This window comes from Leptodactylus fuscus, chromosome 6 (assembly GCF_031893055.1).
Source record: "Leptodactylus fuscus isolate aLepFus1 chromosome 6, aLepFus1.hap2, whole genome shotgun sequence".
In the NCBI taxonomy this organism is placed as follows: Eukaryota; Metazoa; Chordata; class Amphibia; order Anura; family Leptodactylidae; genus Leptodactylus; species Leptodactylus fuscus.
In genome coordinates, this window is record NC_134270.1 from 178,184,652 (window position 1) to 178,202,752 (window position 18,101).

The window sequence follows — 18,101 nt, forward strand, 5'->3', positions numbered from 1 at the left end:
GAGGCTAAGTCCTGTTTTGCCCATACTGAGCATGATCAGTGACATCATGGCCACCGCCCTGTTGACCTCATTTCAATCCTGAAATATTACTGTGTCCATCAGTTATTAGATATATCAAACTGAAATGGCTGTTGCAAACACCAAAATATTTAGAACTAAAAATGATTAAGATTAATAGGGGTGCCCAAACTTTTTCATAGGACTGTATGTATATATATATATATATATATATATATATATATATATATATATATACAGAACCATAACACCATTACAGATGATCAATGGCATTTTGTTTATTCCCTACCTCAATGGTCATCTAAATGTGTTGCTCACTTCTCTATAGGTGGTATTTTACACCTCAAAGAATCTCCATAGTATTTCCCGACTCCTCTAGTAGATGCTGGACTCATGAATCTGAAGTGGGGTATTTATTGCACATATGGTGGGGATGCCCATTTATTAGTCATTTTCGGGCCTCTATATACTTCATCAGATTGGTTTGGATAGCTTCTCTCCCACTTTAATAAATGAAATCACCATTGGAAAACTGCATTTTGCATTCACTTAAGTTATCTTAAATTTTTTTTGATAAGTTTTCAAATGTTAGTATGAAAAAATAAATAAATAAATAAATCTTTAAGTAAATAAGGTTTAATAGCACAGTATATAGAATGCAAATTATGTGAGACTTGTACTATCCAAGCATTGTTATTGACCCCTTCCCATCCTGATAATACAAGACTTTGACCAGGAGACAATTTTAGACGGTGGAGTTCTGCTGGTATCCAGCTCTTCCCGGTACACCTGATGAAGGTGTGCACTGGAGTAATAGTGAGCGGATAGTATTCGCCTTTTTACTGTCTAACCTTAAGCCCCAGTCTATTAGAATTTAATAACTCAGTGAAGTGATCTGATAGATCTGTATATTCAGGCAACAGTCACATCAATACTAATGTTTTTCAGTATTCTGGTCCATCAGAGGATTAGATGAATATAAAGTATCTCTTAATAATAGATACAAAAGTGTTTCTATTTTGATCTACATACATTATTTCTATCTATATTATACTGACTGATAAAAAAAAAACAAAAAAAAACCAACAACTCTGTCAACAACCTTACATCAGATGTCTTTTTATAGAAATAATTGTACAGTATTCTGCACTTTGGTTTAAAAAAATAAAATAAAATTAGACCTAACTTAAATGTAATGTATCAAAGTTGTTGTGAAGAGATTGGATTCCTTTAGTTTCCGATCTTAGCTCTCTTAATTGATCATGTCACAAATCAGAATATGAAACATGTAAACTCAGCCTTAGGGTGCATGCACACTACGTAACGCCGGGCGTGTATGAGAGCCGTACACGCCGGCGTTACAGCAGGGCTGCCGAGCACTTCCCATTCACTTCAATGGGAGCGCTCGTAAACGCCGCTGTTACGAGCGCTCCCATTGAAGTGAATGGGAAGTGTTCGGCAGTCTGCTGTAATGCCGGCGTGTACGGCTCTCATACACGCCCGGCGTTACTCAGTGTGCATGCACCCTTAGTGATAGAATTTACTTTGCAGCATAATAGAGAAGAAGCAGATCTAGGCAGAAAACACTTCCTAAGTTGGAAATTGTTTTCATGTTGCGGAAGGATAACAATTGTAGCCATTGTAGCTTACCTTAACATTTGTCCAAATATGTATGAGAATACAAGGGCGTCACACTTCCTTTATGACTTCTGGTACCATAGTCTTCTACTCAATGACAGAGAAAGTGACCTCTATCTGCCTGTTCTGTTCTAATGCTCTCATAGGGCGGTATTCATATGGCGGCTTATCTAGTAGTGCATGACTCACTGGAGGATTCTTATCAGATTTTAGAAATTAAAGCTACACACAAGTAGGACAAGTTATCACAGCAAAATTCATAAAATAATTAAGAAAAAAATATTTAGTGGTTTAAATGAATATAAAAAAAATAAATAAAAAACTGCTCATTCCTATCTCCATTCTGGTCATTAGTCTTTAATTAATTTCATTATGTAATTGGGTTAGACCTATTCCATGAGAACAGCTTGGCTCTGTGTTTCATGGGCATCAAACAACTACCACTATCCATTGGGACGGCAGCCAGGCTCATCTATCAGGCTAGACGCTACAGCGATGCCTCTGGTCTGTGCCAGTCATTACATTGGCTGCCTATTTATTATAGAATAAAATATAAAGTTCTCCCCCTCCCCCACAAGGCTCTCCATAATGCCGCACCTCCCTACATTTCCTCTCTCATCTCTGTCTACCGCCCAACCCGTGCTCTCCGCTCACTCAATGACCTAACACTTACATCCTCTATTATCAGAACCTCCCATGCTCGTATACAAGACTTCTCCTGAGCTGCACCACTTCTCTGGAATGCTCTACCCCGGACAATAAGATTAACTCCCAATTTCTACAGTTTCAAGTGCAAACTAAAGACACATCTTATCAGACAGGCCGATCACAATTACTAATGTAAATCCCTGAAATGAACCCTCCTCTGTTCCAGCTCCCACAATACCTCACATGATATGATGTAATTTCAGGCTAACTTTATACAGTCCTATGAAAAAGTTTGTGACCCCCTATTAATCTTAATCCTTGTTAGTTGTAAATATTTTGGTGTTTGCAGCAGCCATGTCAGTCTGATCTATCTAATAACTGATGGACACAGTAATATTTCAGGATTGAAATGAGGTTTATTGTACTAACAGAAAATGTGCAATATGCATTAAACCAAAATTTGACCGATGCAAAAGTCTGGGCACCTCAACAGAAAAGTGACATTAATATTTAGTAGATCCTCCTTTTGCCTCTAGTCGCTTCCTGTAGCTTTTAATCAGTTCCTGGATCCTGGATGAAGGGATTTTGGACCATTCCTCTTTACAAAACAATTCGCGTTCAGTTCAGTTTGATGGTGGCCGAGCATGGACAGCCCGCTTCCAATCATCCCACAGATGTTCAATGATATTCAGGTCTGGGGACTGGGATGGCCATTCCAGAACATTGTAATTGTTCCTCTGCATGAATGCAGAGGCGATTTGGAGCGGTGTTTTGGATCATTGTCTTGCTGAAATATCCATCCCCGGTGTAACTTCAACTTCGTCACTGATTCTTGAACATTATTCTCAAGACTCTGCTGATACTGAGTGGAATCCATGCGACTCTCAACTTTAACAAGATTCCCGGTGCTGGCATTGGCCACACAGCCCCAAAGCATGATGGAACCTCCAACAAATTTTACAGTGGGTAGCAAGTGTTTTTCTTGGAATGCTGTTTTTTTGGATGCCATGCATAACGCCTTTTTGTATGACCAAACAACTCCATCTTTGTTTCATCAGTCCACAGGACCTTCTTCCAAAATGAAGCTGCCTTGTCCAAATGTGCTTTTGCATAGCTCAGGCGACTCTGTTTGTGGCATGCTTGCAGAAACGGCTTCTTTCTCATCACTCTCCCATACAGCTTCTCCTTGTGTAAAGTATGCTGTATTGTTGAGCGATGCACAGTGACACCATCTGCAGCAAGATGATGCTGCAGCTCTTTGGAGGTGTATGTGGATTGTCCTTGACTGTTCTCACCATTCTTCTTCTCTGCCTTTCTGATATTTTTCTTGGCCTGCCACTTCTGGGCTTAACAAGAACTGTCCCTGTGGTCTTCCATTTCCTTACTATGTTCCTCACAGTGGAAACTGACAGGTTAAATCTCTGAGACAACGTTTTGTATCCTTCCCCTGAACAACTATGTTGAACAATCTTTGTTTTCAGATCATTTGAGAGCGGACTGTCCATGCTCGGCCACCATCAAACTGAACTGAACGCAAATTGTTTTGTAAAGAGGAATGGTCCAAAATCCCTTCATCCGGGATCCAGGAACTGAATAAAAGCTCCAGGAAGCGACTAGAGGCAAAAGGAGGAGCTACTAAATATTACTGGCACTTTTCTGTTGAGGTGCCCAGACTTTTGCACCGGTCAAATTTTGGTTTAATGCATATTGCACATTTTCTGTTAGTACAATAAACCTTATTTCAATCCTGAAATATTACTGTGTCCATCAGTTATTAGATAGATCAGACTGAAATGGCAAACACCAAAATATTTACAACTAAAAATGATTAAGATTAATAGGGGGGCACAAACTTTTTCATATTACTGTATGTCCAAGCTCCATCCACATGTTACAGGACACGACTGGTGACAGCTCATACAGGTTTATGTTTGTGTAATGACAGTCACCTCTATCACAAAATTGTCTGACCCCTGTATAACCAATTCTTCCCCTGCTACCTCTTGTGTCACCCCATCTACCTCATAGATTGTAAGCTCTTGTGAGCAGGGCTCTCAGTCCCATTGTGTGAAATGACTTTCTTTGTAATGTATCTTTCTGTCTGTATTTGAACCCTACAAATTGTACAGCGCTGCGGAATATGTTGGCGCTATAGAAATAAAATTATTATTATTATTATTATTATTATTATTATTATTATTATTATTATTATTATTATTATTATTATTATTATTATTATTAGGCATTTTCTGATGCCAATCACATTTGCTCAGGATCCATCACCAAACATTGCTCCAGAGTGGTCCTGGCATCCAAGATGGAGAAATTATTATCTCACTTCCAGGATCATTGCCACTCCTGGTTCATTTCTCCACAATGTGCATCCAATAACTACACTACTCTCTATCACTCTACACTCTGCTTGACTAATGCTAAGACCCCATGTGGGTCCCTCAGGAAAAAAATTGCTCCAGGAATAACTGCGGCAGCAACACATTGTGGTTCTTCCCGCAGTGCTTTAGATAGAAACTTTGCGGAGGTTTTCTGTTACAATTCTACCTATGGGAAAACTGCAGTTGTTTAGGTCATGTGTAATTGACATGCTGCAATTTCCATAGACGCGTCGTTTTTGGAAACTTTTACTGCAAAGTCAGCATGGGATTTGCTAGAATCCCATCCTCTTTGCCCTGACTTTAAAACATCACAATTTTTCCTATGGCTTATGTCCCATGGGGCCCCGAGCCCATTAGCCCTGTTTATTTGCCCCTGTATATGTATTGCTTAAACCAGCCCTGACTTGGAATTAATATAGCAATAAACACCTAAGTAGGACAGTCTTGGCCAAATGTTTTGAGGCGGACATGAATTTTGGTTTTCGTAAAGCTTGCTCCAGTGTTTTTAGATCTTCTAGCCAGGCGTTTCTGTAGTTAGTGCAGTTCAATTATAAAAACTTGCAAAGACTTAATATTTACAATGTTGACTCTTATTGTCCAGATTTCTGCACTTTGCCTCGGCGTGCTGAATATCAACTTCTGAGCCAGATCTGAAGACAACATGTTCTCGTCTAAACATTGCCTAGAGTTCATTACAATGTGACCGCAGGTTCAGTGTTTGGCTGGAAATATTTGTGAATTAAAGATGGTGTAACTATGGGCATAATGGGATTAATGAACAACCATGATGTCAGGATTTTGAACTATTAGCTATTTCTGCTAGCAATGAAGTCAATGGGAGGCTTTTTCAGTGCTGAAATTCCACACCAAATTCTCCACCATTTCCCTCTGTGTGAATGGACCCTAAAACCTGCAGTCCATATACTGTATTCTCTATTGGATGATTACTAGGTTTTACTATGTGCATACAATTATCACAGTACACAATGGATATTGTTTTTTTTTCTTTCTTATTAGAACATCCACCAAACATATAGACAGATATTTCTCAGAATAAATGTTTATACCGATTTTAAAAAACCTGCTTCAAAACAATTTTACAAGTCCTTAACCACTTCAGTACCGGGCCAATTTGTGGTCCAGGACCAGACACATTTTAGGTTTATTTTGTACGTGCGGTTTTGAGGTCTGTAACATTTTTCCCGTATGTCTCAGTCAACTAATTTTTGCGTCTTTTTTTCAGGGACACATAGGGCTTTATTTTTATGTTGTTTTTATTTTCGAATGTGTTTTAATTTATTTTTTTTTATATCCAAGAAAATATAAACAAAATAGGAGGGAAATTGTGTCTGGTTTTCAATTTATTATTATTTTTTATTCAATAATAGAGATGAGCGAACACTAAAATGTTCGAGGTTCGAAATTCGATTCGAACAGCCGCTCAATGTTCGTGTGTTCGAACGGGTTTCGAACCCCATTATAGTCTATGGGGAACAGATACTCGTTAAGGGGGAAACCCAAATCCGTGTCTGGAGGGTCACCAAGTCCACTATGACACCCCAGGAAATGATGCCAACACCTCTGGAATGACACTGGGACAGCAGGGGAAGCATGTCTGGGGGCATCTAACACACCAAAGACCCTCTATTACCCCAACATCACAGCCTAACAACTACACACTTTACACACTCAATACCACCTCTCTGACAGTAGGAAAACACCTTGAAACATGTGTATTTGGCACTTGCAGTGAGGAGAGCTTGTCACCAGCAGTGAATTTGGCCCTTGTAGTAAGTTGAGGTTGGCACCAACATTTGTTTTGAAAATCAGGGTGAATTGAGCCTCTAACCAGCAGAGTTTGGGCAAATTCATGGTGGAGGGAGCCTCTAAACACCCCAGTTTGGGCAAATTCATGGTGGAGGGAGCCTCTAAACAGCCCAGTTTGGGCAAATTCATGGTGGAGGGAGCCTCTAAAAACCCCAATTTGGACCAATTAATGGTGGAGGGAGCCTCTAACCAGCCCAGTTTGGGCAAATTCATGGTGGAGGGAGCCTCTAAAAACCCCAATTTGGACCAATTCATGGTGGAGGGAGCCTCTAACCAGCCCAGTTTGGGCAAATTCATGGTGGAGGGAGCCTCTAAAAACCCCAATTTGGACCAATTCATGGTGGAGGGAGCCTCTAAACAGCCCAGTTTGGGCAAATTCATGGTGGAGGGAGCCTCTAAAAAACCCAGTTTGGACCAATTCATGGTGGAGGGAGCCTCTAAAGACCCCAATTTGGACCAATTCATGGTGGAGGGAGCCTCTAAACAGCCCAGTTTGGGCAAATTCATGGTGGAGGGAGCCTCTAAACAGCCAAGTTTTGGGAAATTCATGGTGGAGGGAGCCTCTAAAAAACCCAGTTTGGGCAAATTCATGGTGGAGGGAGCCTCTAACCAGCCCAGTTTGGACCAATTAATGGTGGAGGGAGCCTCTAAACAGCCAAGTTTTGGGAAATTCATGGTGGAGGGAGCCTCTAAAAAACCCAGTTTGGACCAATTCATGGTGGAGGGAGCCTCTAAAACCCCAGTTTGGACCAATTCATGGTGGAGGGAGCCTCTAAAACCCCAGTTTGGACCAAATAATGGTGGAGGGAGCCTCTAAACAGCCAAGTTTTGGGAAATTCATGGTGGAGGGAGCCTCTAAACAGCCAAGTTTTGGGCAAATTCATGGTGGAGGGAGCCTCTAAAAAACCCAGTTTGGGCAAATTCATGGTGGAGGGAGCCTCTAACCAGCAGAGTTGTGGGAAATCAGGGGGGAGGGAGCCTCTAACTAGCAGAGTTGTGGGAAATCAGGGTGGAGGGAGCCTCTAACCAGCAGAGTTGGTGGAAATCAGGGTGGAGGGAGCCTCTAACCAGCAGAGTTGTGGGAAAGCAGGGTGGAGGGAGCCTCTAACCAGCAGAGTTGGGGGAAATCAGGGTGGAGGGAGCCTCTAACCAGCAGAGTTGGTGGAAATCAGGGTGGAGGGAGCCTCTAACCAGCAGAGTTGTGGGAAAGCAGGGTGGAGGGAGCCTCTAACCAGCAGAGTTGTGGGAAAGCAGGGTGGAGGGAGCCTCTAACCAGCAGAGTTGTGGGAAAGTTCAGGCCAAATTTCCAGCTAAAAGACGACCTGATACTAGGAGTTTTCATCAATCTAATAAACAATTGCAGGTAATTAATTTATCTAAGCACATACTGTCTGACTCTCAGTTAGCAGTACTATCTAGGGGTCTTAGTTTCTCACCTAGTGCAGGCTTTGACAAATTCTTGGCCACTAAAGACCTACATTTGTTTGGTAGGTCGCTTGTATTCAGAAAAATGTTTCACAAGGATGAAGGGAATACAATCAGTACCCTCTCTGATCCTTTGCTTTCTGATAGAGAATTGGAAGCTTTAGATACATTGGAGGACCTATATCAAGAGGGAAATGTACCATCTCAGGAGATTGATATAGTTAATGTAGGTAGTAGCTCTTCATCATCAGATGTACCCAACAAGATACGTAAGACATCTAAAAAATTCCCCCCCTTGTCGTTATATCCGCCAGTTGACCTTTTTGTAAAATTAGTATCCAAAGAATTTGAGAAAATGGATGGTGGGATAATAAATGACAATTTGACACGGGAGGAGAGAGCTAGTTTGAAATCTTTAAATGAACTATCAGATGTGGTTATCAAGGCGGCAGACAAGGGGGGGAATGTTGTTATATGGCCCATAGAGATGTACGAGATTGAGGCTTTCAAACAACTACGTGCGTCCAATAATTACAGAAAATTGACATTCAACCCTATGTTGTCTTTTTGCAGTGAATTGGAAAGGATTCTAATTTCAGCTCTTGATAGAGGTGTTATTTCGAAAGAATTGTTCGAGTGTCTTAGGGTGGACGAACCCTCCATTCCGACCTTCTACTTATTGCCGAAGGTTCATAAAAATCCCCAGATTCCACCGGGTCGACCTATAGTGTCAGGCATTAATGGGCCATTTGAGAAGATCTGTCAATATATTGATTATCATCTCAAGCAACTGGTAAGTGAATTGCCATCTTACCTGAAAGATACAGGTGACCTGTTGCGTAAGATTGATGGAATACCTTTGGACCATGACACACTACTTGTCACTTGCGATGTTGAATCGCTGTATACCAACATTCGACACGAAGATGGTCTCAGAGCCACAAAGTTTTTTCTGGATGCGAGCAATTTGGCTCCAGAATTATGTGAATTTTTATTAGTTCTTCTGGAATTTGTACTTAAACATAATTTTTTTACCTTTAAGGGGTCCCTCTTCCTGCAGCTCCAGGGGACAGCCATGGGGGCGGCATGTGCTCCGTCTTATGCCAACCTGTTCCTGGGGCTGTGGGAGAGGGACCTCCTCCCAGGCGATCGGGACTCGTCGATGTGCCGCGTCTTATCCTGGATGCGGTACATCGACGATATCCTGATCGTCTGGGAGGGTACTGAACAACAGTTGGGATCTTTTATTGAAGACCTCAACCAGAACAATCTTAATATACATTTAACTTACCGTTGCGATAAATCCAGGATAGACTTTTTGGATGTGAGCCTGTTCAGGGATTCCCAGCATAATTTACAATCTGAAACATACAGGAAAGAGACATCAGTTAATTCTCTTCTCATGGCATCCTCCTCTCATCCACCTCATGTTATTAGGGCGATCCCTACCGGTCAATTTTTGCGGATGCGTCGCAATTGTTCCACAGCTGAAGGCTTTGAGAAATTTTCTCATGACCTGAAAGAACGTTTTATATCAAGGGGATATAGCAATAGGATGCTTAAGAAAGCATATAATAGGGCCAAACGTACACCTAGATCGCACCTTCTTTATAATTCCCCTGGACCTAAAATTAAGGAGGGAATAAAAGAGACCCGTTTGATTACTCAGTACCATTCAAGATGGGAGGAGATGCGTGGTATATTAGGTAAATTTTGGCCTATACTTACGGGCGACCCAATTTTAACAAAATACGTCACTCCCTATCCGAGTATGGTACCTAGAAGATCCAAAAATTTAAGGGACATTTTGGTACACAGCCATTATGAGACCAAAACAACTGGCATTTTTGGTGTAGGTCCACCACCAACTGGCTGTGTACCATGTGGCCGGTGTGTCACATGCCCGAATATTATTAGGACGAACTGTTTTTCTAATTCTAAGGGTGATAGAACTTATCAGATCAGGAAACGTATCACCTGTCAAACAAAAGGGGTCATATACTATGCTACCTGTCCGTGTAACAAAATTTATATCGGTCTCACCTCAAGGGAACTGAAGGTCAGAGTAAGAGAACATGTACGGGACATCATGACTAATCCAGAGGGAGAGAGAGATCGGATAAAGCCTGTGGCAAAACATTTTGCGGCCTTCCACAATAGTGACCCTAGTTTATTGCAGGTTCGTGGTATCGACTGCATCACATCTAATGTAAGAGGAGGGGACTTTAAAAAACGTCTGGCACAGATGGAGTCACGATGGATCTGGACCCTGGGAACTATGGTCCCAGAGGGACTTAACGAGACAATGAATTTTGGCGCCTTTCTTTGATCTTGTCCGGAATTGAGTGCTTTTTCGTCACTGAAACAAACCTTGTTTTTTGTTTTTAATGTTTTATTATTTTGTAATTTATGTTATTTTTTGTCATCTGGTATTTTGGTTTTAATATTTGGTGTTGTGTTTAAATGTATGTCTGTTGGTATTCTGCTTTCTAATTATTGCTTTCTTTATTTAGTCATACGTTTATTTTTGGTATGCCATCTGCGATGGGACTGAGAGGAGGGAGAACTATGTTGATCAATCAGGATCTTCTATCAAGAATTTATATGAATTTACTGTTTCATGACATTACTGGACTTTTGTCATCATTCTTCTTTTTTCATTATTATTTCTTTTTGTTATTTATTTTTTATTTAATTATCATGTTGTATATTTTCTGCTATGTACACTATATCATGTGTTGTCACATTGTTCATCTATTAAACTATTGTCACTGTATAGCCTATATATGTTTTTATATATCCTTTTATCATTATTTATTATTGCATTATTCTTTGCTAATATTCATATATTTATATATATCACTTCACTCGATTAGGTTTATGAGACAATCTCATATGCATAATATATATATATATTTTTTCACACTTCTTTTCACATTATGTCTTTTTTCTTGGTAATACATATATATTTCCTCACATCACTTTATTAGGCATCCTTTTATGCATATATCTTTTGATGGATGAGGTATATTGTTTTACATTGTTTTCACATTTTTCTCTCCCTCTCAGACTACATCGCGGCTATTTATAGCTATTCCCTTCTCCTTACCTGTCTAGAGCGCATGCCCTCTGTAGACTGGCCTTTTGCGTGCCGCGGATGGAAGCGAGGCTTGGCTCTCCAGCCACGCCTCGGTTTCATTCGTTTGGTCACGTGATCGGAGTAAGTCGTGCGCAGTGGGCATGCGCCGCTTATGACGGAGAATATGTTTCCGGTCCCAGCTGAGTTATAGGTAATTCAATTAACACTCTACCGGATCATGTGAGGCTTTAACAATAGAAGGGGGATAGGTATATATATATCCAGACATGCCTACATGACTCCACCCCCGGAAGAAGGCCGGTGTCACGTGCCGAAACGCGCGTCGGGTGGGCTTCACCCATACATTGGGGCCCTATACTAGCACCTCGTTCATCACCTAGCCATGGGTAAGTTATGCTGATAAACACATGTAGTTAGGACATGTGTTGGAGACTGAGGGATAGCTAAGCTGTCTTGGGATTATGGACATATTTTTATAGGGACTTTATATCTCAATACATCTTTCACTGAGCCGCTTTCACATGGATAGTATTTTTGCATAGCAATAGCTGCTCTATTGTGACGAACATATGTTCAGGTGGATTTTTCTTCCCTACAACATTCTTTTCAGCTATCCTTATTGTGGGGGTCTTTTGATCTCGATTCCTTATACATATGTGTACAATATATGTAGGATATTGATTATATGCTTTTATCAGTCTTCTATGGTGATTGTGCTATAGGTTGCCTCTGTTGGGCTGCCCTGTTTTTTACAGTATACCATTGGTCTCTATGTGTGTATTTTTCATAGCTATGTGTATTTTAGAGATTTTCAATAATAAAATATATTTTCTCATATGTTGAATGTCTTGATCTATTGGACTCTTTGAGTCCATTTTTTTGTTTATATAGAGTTGTGGGAAAGCAGGGTGGAGGGAGCCTAGTATTAGCAGAATTGTGCAACGCTTATGGTGGATGAGTATGAGGATGCGGAGGAATTGGAGAGGTTGAGTACAGACATGGAGTTTCATGTTGGGGTGCTTTACACAGGTGGGCACAAAAATGAAGGCTCTATCCAGTGGTGGTTCATTTTTATCAAAGTGAGCCGGTCGGCACTCTCAGCTGACAGACGGGTGCGCTTGTCAGTGATGATGCCACCGGCTGCACCGAACACCCTCTCAGATAGGACGCTGGCGGCAGGACAGGACAGCACCTCCAAGGCATATAGGGCAAGTTCAAGCCACAGGTCCAACTTCGACACCCAATATGTGTAGGGCGCAGAGGGGTCGGAGAGGACAGGGCTGTGGTCGGAAAGGTATTCCCGCAACATGCGCCTATACTTCTCACGCCTGGTGACACTAGGACCCTCCGTGGCGGCACTTTGGCGAGGGGGTGCCATCAAGGTGTCCCAGACCTTAGACAGTGTGCCCCTCGTTTGTGTGGACCGGTGAGAACTTGGTCGCCTACTGGAGGAACTGCCCTCCCTGCCGCCAACGTCACATGCTGGAAACATCTCCATCATATTCTGCACCAATTGCCTGTGGCAAGCATTGATGCGATTGGCCCTCCCCTCTACCGGAATAAAAGACGAGATGTTGTTTTTATACCGGGGGTCAAGGATAGCAAAGATCCAGTACTGGTTGTCCTCCATGATTTTGACAATACGCTTGTCAGTTGTAAAGCACCCCAACATGAACTCAGCCATGTCTGCCACAGTGTTAGTTGGCATGACTCCTCTGGCCCCACCGGAAAGTTCAATCTCTATTTCCTCCTCATCCTCCATGTCTACCCATCCGCGCTGCAACAATGGGACGATTCGAAGTTGCCCGGAAGCCTCCTGTATCACCATCACATCATCGGACAACTCTTCTTCCTCCTCATCCTCCTCCTCCTCCATTAAACGCAGTGAAGCGGACAGATGTGTGGACCTACTCTCCAGCTGTGACGGATCGGATGCTATCCCTGACTCCTCTGTGTGATCTGAGTTATCCCTGATGTCAATCAGGGATTCTCTCAGAACACACAAGAGCGGGATTGTAAGGCTCACCATCGCATCCTCAGAGCTCACCCTCCTTGTGGACTCCTCAAAGACCCGTAGGATGTCACAAAGGTCTCTCATCCATGGCCACTCATGGATGTGAAACTGAGGCAGCTGACTTTGTGGCACCCTAGGGTTTTGTAGCTGGTATTCCATCAAAGGTCTCTGCTGCTCAACCACTCTATTCAACATCTGAAACATTGAGTTCCAGCGTGTGGGGACGTCGCACAAAAGCCGGTGTTGTGGCACATGCAGGCGTTGCTGGAGAGATTTTAAGCTAGCAGCGGCTACTGTCGACTTGCGAAAGTGGGCGCACATGCGCCGCACTTTCACCAGTAGCTCTGGAACATTGGGGTAGCTCTTTAGGAAACGTTGCACCACTAGATTGAAGACGTGGGCCAGGCATGGAACATGTTGGAGTCCGGCAAGCTCCAGAGCTGCTACCAGGTTCCGGCCGTTATCACAAACGACCATGCCTGGGCCCAGGTGCAGCGGCTCAAACCATATTGCCGTCTCATCGAGGAGGGCATCCCTCACCTCGGAGGCAGTGTGCTGTCTGTCCCCCAAGCTGATCAGCTTCAGCACAGCCTGCTGACGTCTACCAACGCCAGTGCTGCAACGTTTCCAACTCGTAGCTGGGGTCAATCTAACAGCGGAGGAGGAGGCGGTGGCGGAGGAGGAGGCGGTGGCGGAGGAGGCGGCGGTGGAGGTGGAGGAGGAGGGGGGTGTTCTTCTTGTGTCTCGTGTCGTGTTAGGCGGGGAGACGAGGTACACCGGGCCAGTTTGGGAAGCAGTCCCAGCCTCAACTACATTCACCCAGTGTGCCGTCAGTGAAATGTAGCGTCCCTGTCCGCATGCACTTGTCCACGCATCGGTGGTCAAGTGGACCTTTGTGCAAAGCGTGGAACTAAGGGCCCGCCTGATGTTGAGTGACACGTGCTGGTGCAAAGCGGGGACGGCACACCGGGAGAAGTAGTGACGGCTAGGGACGGCATAGCGAGGTGCCGCAGTTGCCATCAGGTCCAGGAAGGCGGGAGTTTCAACAAGCCGGAACGCCAACATCTCCTGGGCCAGCAGTTTAGCGATGTTGGCGTTCAAGGCTTGCGCGTGTGGGTGGTTAGCAGTGTATTTCTGCCGCCGCTCCAATGTCTGAGAGATGGTGGGTTGTTGTAAAGAAGCGCCTGATGGTGCCTTTGATGGTGCAGGAGAAGGAGATAAGACAGGAACAGGGGAGGATGAGGAAGAAGTCAACAAAGTGGCGGAGGCTGATGAAGTGGTGTCCTGGCTCGTCCTCTGGAGTGCATCGCCAGCACAGTCAGCAGTGACAGTGGCAGAGGCAGAGGCAGTGGCAGTGGCGTGAACGGCAGGCGGCCTTTGTCCTGCCGTTGCTGCCTGCCACTGATTCCAGTGCTTGGATTCCAAATGACGGCGCATTGAAGTGGTGGACAGGTTGCTCTTCTCAGAGCCCCTAATCAATTTCGAGAGGCAAATTGTGCAGACAACACTATATCTGTCCTCGGCGCATTCCTTGAAAAAACTCCACACCTTTGAGAAACGTGCCCTCGAGGTGGGAGTTTTTCGGGGCTGGGTACGAACTGGAACATCTTGGGAGATTCCGGGTGTGGCCTGGCTTTGCCTAAGCTGCTGACCTCTGCCTCTGCCTCTAGCTACCCTTTTTGGTGCTGCACCTGCCTCAACATCCACACTACTTTCCCCGCTTGACATCCCCCCTGTCCAGTTCGGGTCGGGTCAGTGTCCTCATCATCCACCACTTCCTCTTCCAACTCCTGTCTCATCTCCTCCTCCCGCACAATGCGCCGGTCAACTGGATGCCCTGATGGCAACTGCGTCACATCATCGTCGATGAGCTTGGGTTGCTGGTCATCCACCACCAAATCGAACGGAGATGGAGGAGACTCTAGTGTTTGAGCATCTGGACACAGATGCTCCTCTGTTAGGTTCGTGGAATCGTGACATGGAGAGGCAGGTTGAGGGACAATGAAAGGAGCGGAGAACAGCTCTGGGGAGCAGGGACAGTTGGGGTTATTGTTCTGTGAAGCTTGGGAATTTTGGGAGGAAGGAGGACAAGACTGTTGGGTAATAGGAGGAGAGGAGGCAGAGTCTGACTGGCTGCTGGACAATGTGCTGTAATTGTTCTCTGACAGCCATTGCAAGACCTGTTCCTGGTTCTCGGGCCTACTAAGGTTTGTACCCTGCAGTTTAGTTAATGTGGCAAGCAACCCTGGCACTGTGGAGTGGCGCGATGCTTGCTGCCCCACAGGAGTAGGCACGGGACGCCCTGTGGCTTCACTGCTACCTTTCTCCCCAGAACCATTCCCCCGACCTCGCCCACGGCCTCGTCCACGTCCCTTTCCGGGAGCCTTGCGCATTTTGAATTCCCAGTTAGAAACTGGCACTATATACCAGTAGCAAAAATTGTGGGTGCACGTAACCCCAATATATTCTTTGAATTACCAGTCAGAAACTGGCACTATATACCAGTAGCAAGAAATGAGGGTATTTGTAACCCCAATATATTCTTTGAATTACCAGTCAGAAACTGGCACTATATACCAGTAGCAAGAAATGAGGGTATTTATAACCCCAATATATTCTTTGAATTCCCAGTCAGACAATGGCACTATATACCAGTAGCAAAAATTGTGGGTGCACGTAACCCCAATATATTCTTTGAATTACCAGTCAGAAACTGGCACTATATACCAGTAGCAAGAAATGAGGGTATTTATAACCCCAATATATTCTTTGAATTACCAGTCAGAAACTGGCACTATATACCAGTAGCAAGAAATGAGGGTATTTGTAACCCCAATATATTCTTTGAATTCCCAGTGAGACAATGGCACTATATGGCAGTAGCAAAAATAGTGGGTGTATATAGCCCCAATTCTATTGCTAGGGGACTTGCAGGGTATTTCTGGGGTGAAGGTGGGGGGGCACACCGTTGGAACGGGTATCGGGGGTATATATCGGGTATACGGGAATACACTGACAGTGTATTCCATTCAGGATCCTGGGAAAGCTGGGTTGCGGCGATTGAGCCCGTCAGTGCCACGTTACACTGACAAGCTTCTCCCTGGAATTTCGCTCTTACAAGAGCTGTTGGTTGTCTTCTCCTTCCTATCCTAGCCTGTCCCTGCCTACCCAGAATCTAAGCCCTAGCTAACTGGATGGAAACTTCCGTCCCCGGTGAATTGCAAGCTCAGAATGACGCGAAGCTGGGCGGCGCTGTTCTTTTAACCCCTTAAGGACACAGCCCAAATGTATGTTAAGGACCAGGCCTATTTTTTCAAAATTGACATGTGTCACTTTAAATGGCAATAATTTTGAGATGCATTAATTTACACAAGTGATTTTGGGATTATTTTCTCGTAACACATTACACTTCATGTTAGTGGTAAACACTAATCAATATTTTTGTATTTACTTATTTAAAAAATAGGAAATTTGATGGAAATTTGGAAAAAAATAGCAATTTTCAAAATGTGAAATTCTCTGCTTTTCAGGCAGATAGTAATACCACCCAAATACAGTAATAAATATTATCTCCCATATCTTTGCTTTATGTCGGCATCATCTTTTGATTGTATTTTAATTTATTTTGGACGTTATAAGGCTTACAAGTGTAACAGCGATTTTCCAGATTTACAAGAAATGTAACTATGTTTGTTTTTTTGTTTTACACACTTTATTTTTTTTAAAAAAACCTTTTTTACATTTTTTTATTTGTGCTGCAAGCACACTAGAACCAGCGATCAGAGAGGATCGCTGGTTCTATACTAACTATAGACTGCAATACACGTGTATTGCAGTCTATAGAGGAAGCTAGCTATGCAGATGCATAGACTAGCTTCCCCTCGTCCTGGCATCCAAGGGGTTAACCCTCCCCCCATCGGAGCTCGCTCCGATGGGGGGAGGGATTAAGGAGCAGCGTGTAGCTGTAAATTATAGCTCACACAGACTCCAGATGCTGCCGGCCAAACCCCTAGGGTGCCATGATCACTATGGATCATGGCACCTTAAGGGTTAAACAGCGGGGGTCGGTGCAATCACCGTCCCTGCTGCTACAGGGGAAGCCTGGCTGTCAGATACAGCCGGCCTCCCGTGGAGATCGCACGGGCTCTGCTTCTGAGCCCGTGCGATCTCAATCACGTACAGGTACGTGGGAATGCGGGAACTAACCACATTCCCTGACATACACGTACGTGATTTAGTGTTAAGGGGTTAAATTAGAGGTCACATGTTTTCGGCAGCCAATGGGTTTTTCCTACTTTTTTCAACGTCACCGGTGTCGTAGTTCCTGTCCCACCTACCCTGCGCTGTTATTGGAGAAAAAAAGGCGCCAGGGAAGGTGGGAGGGGAATCGAGTAATGGCGCACTTTACCACGCGGTGTTCGATTCGATTCGAACATGCCGAACAGCCTAATATCCGATCGAACAACACTGTTCGCTCATCTCTATTTAATAACACAAAGTGTCACTGAAAAAATTTATAATATAGTTTTTCCTCTCCGTTACGGTAATTATTTTGTATGGTGTCGTCAGGGGTGGGGCTATAACCTTTGATAACAGCGTTTTATTAGTGTATTATTTATTTATTTTTTATTATTATTTTATTTACATTTTTTAAAACTTTTTTATTATATTTTTATTTTATTTTTTTTCCAGATTGTGTCCCCATAAGGTGATAAGATACCTTTGGGGACATCTGATCACTTATTTTTTGTACTGGAGGCTGATTTCTCCTATAACTGGGGCTGCTTTATTTAGCCTCAGTTGCAGGAGAAATCCATCCTCCTGCACGCTGTATACACAGTATACAGAGCTGATCTGAGTCCTGTAGGACCCAACAGCTCTTGTAAGACTCTGCTCCCAGCGGATCACGTGTCCGCCGGGTCAGAGGGCAGCTGAATTATGGCTGCGTCCATAGCCGTGTATACAGCGCTCTTTGAGCGCTGTATACACAGCAATCGAGAAGGCAGGGGAGGCAATAAATCTGCCCTGTCTTCTCTCT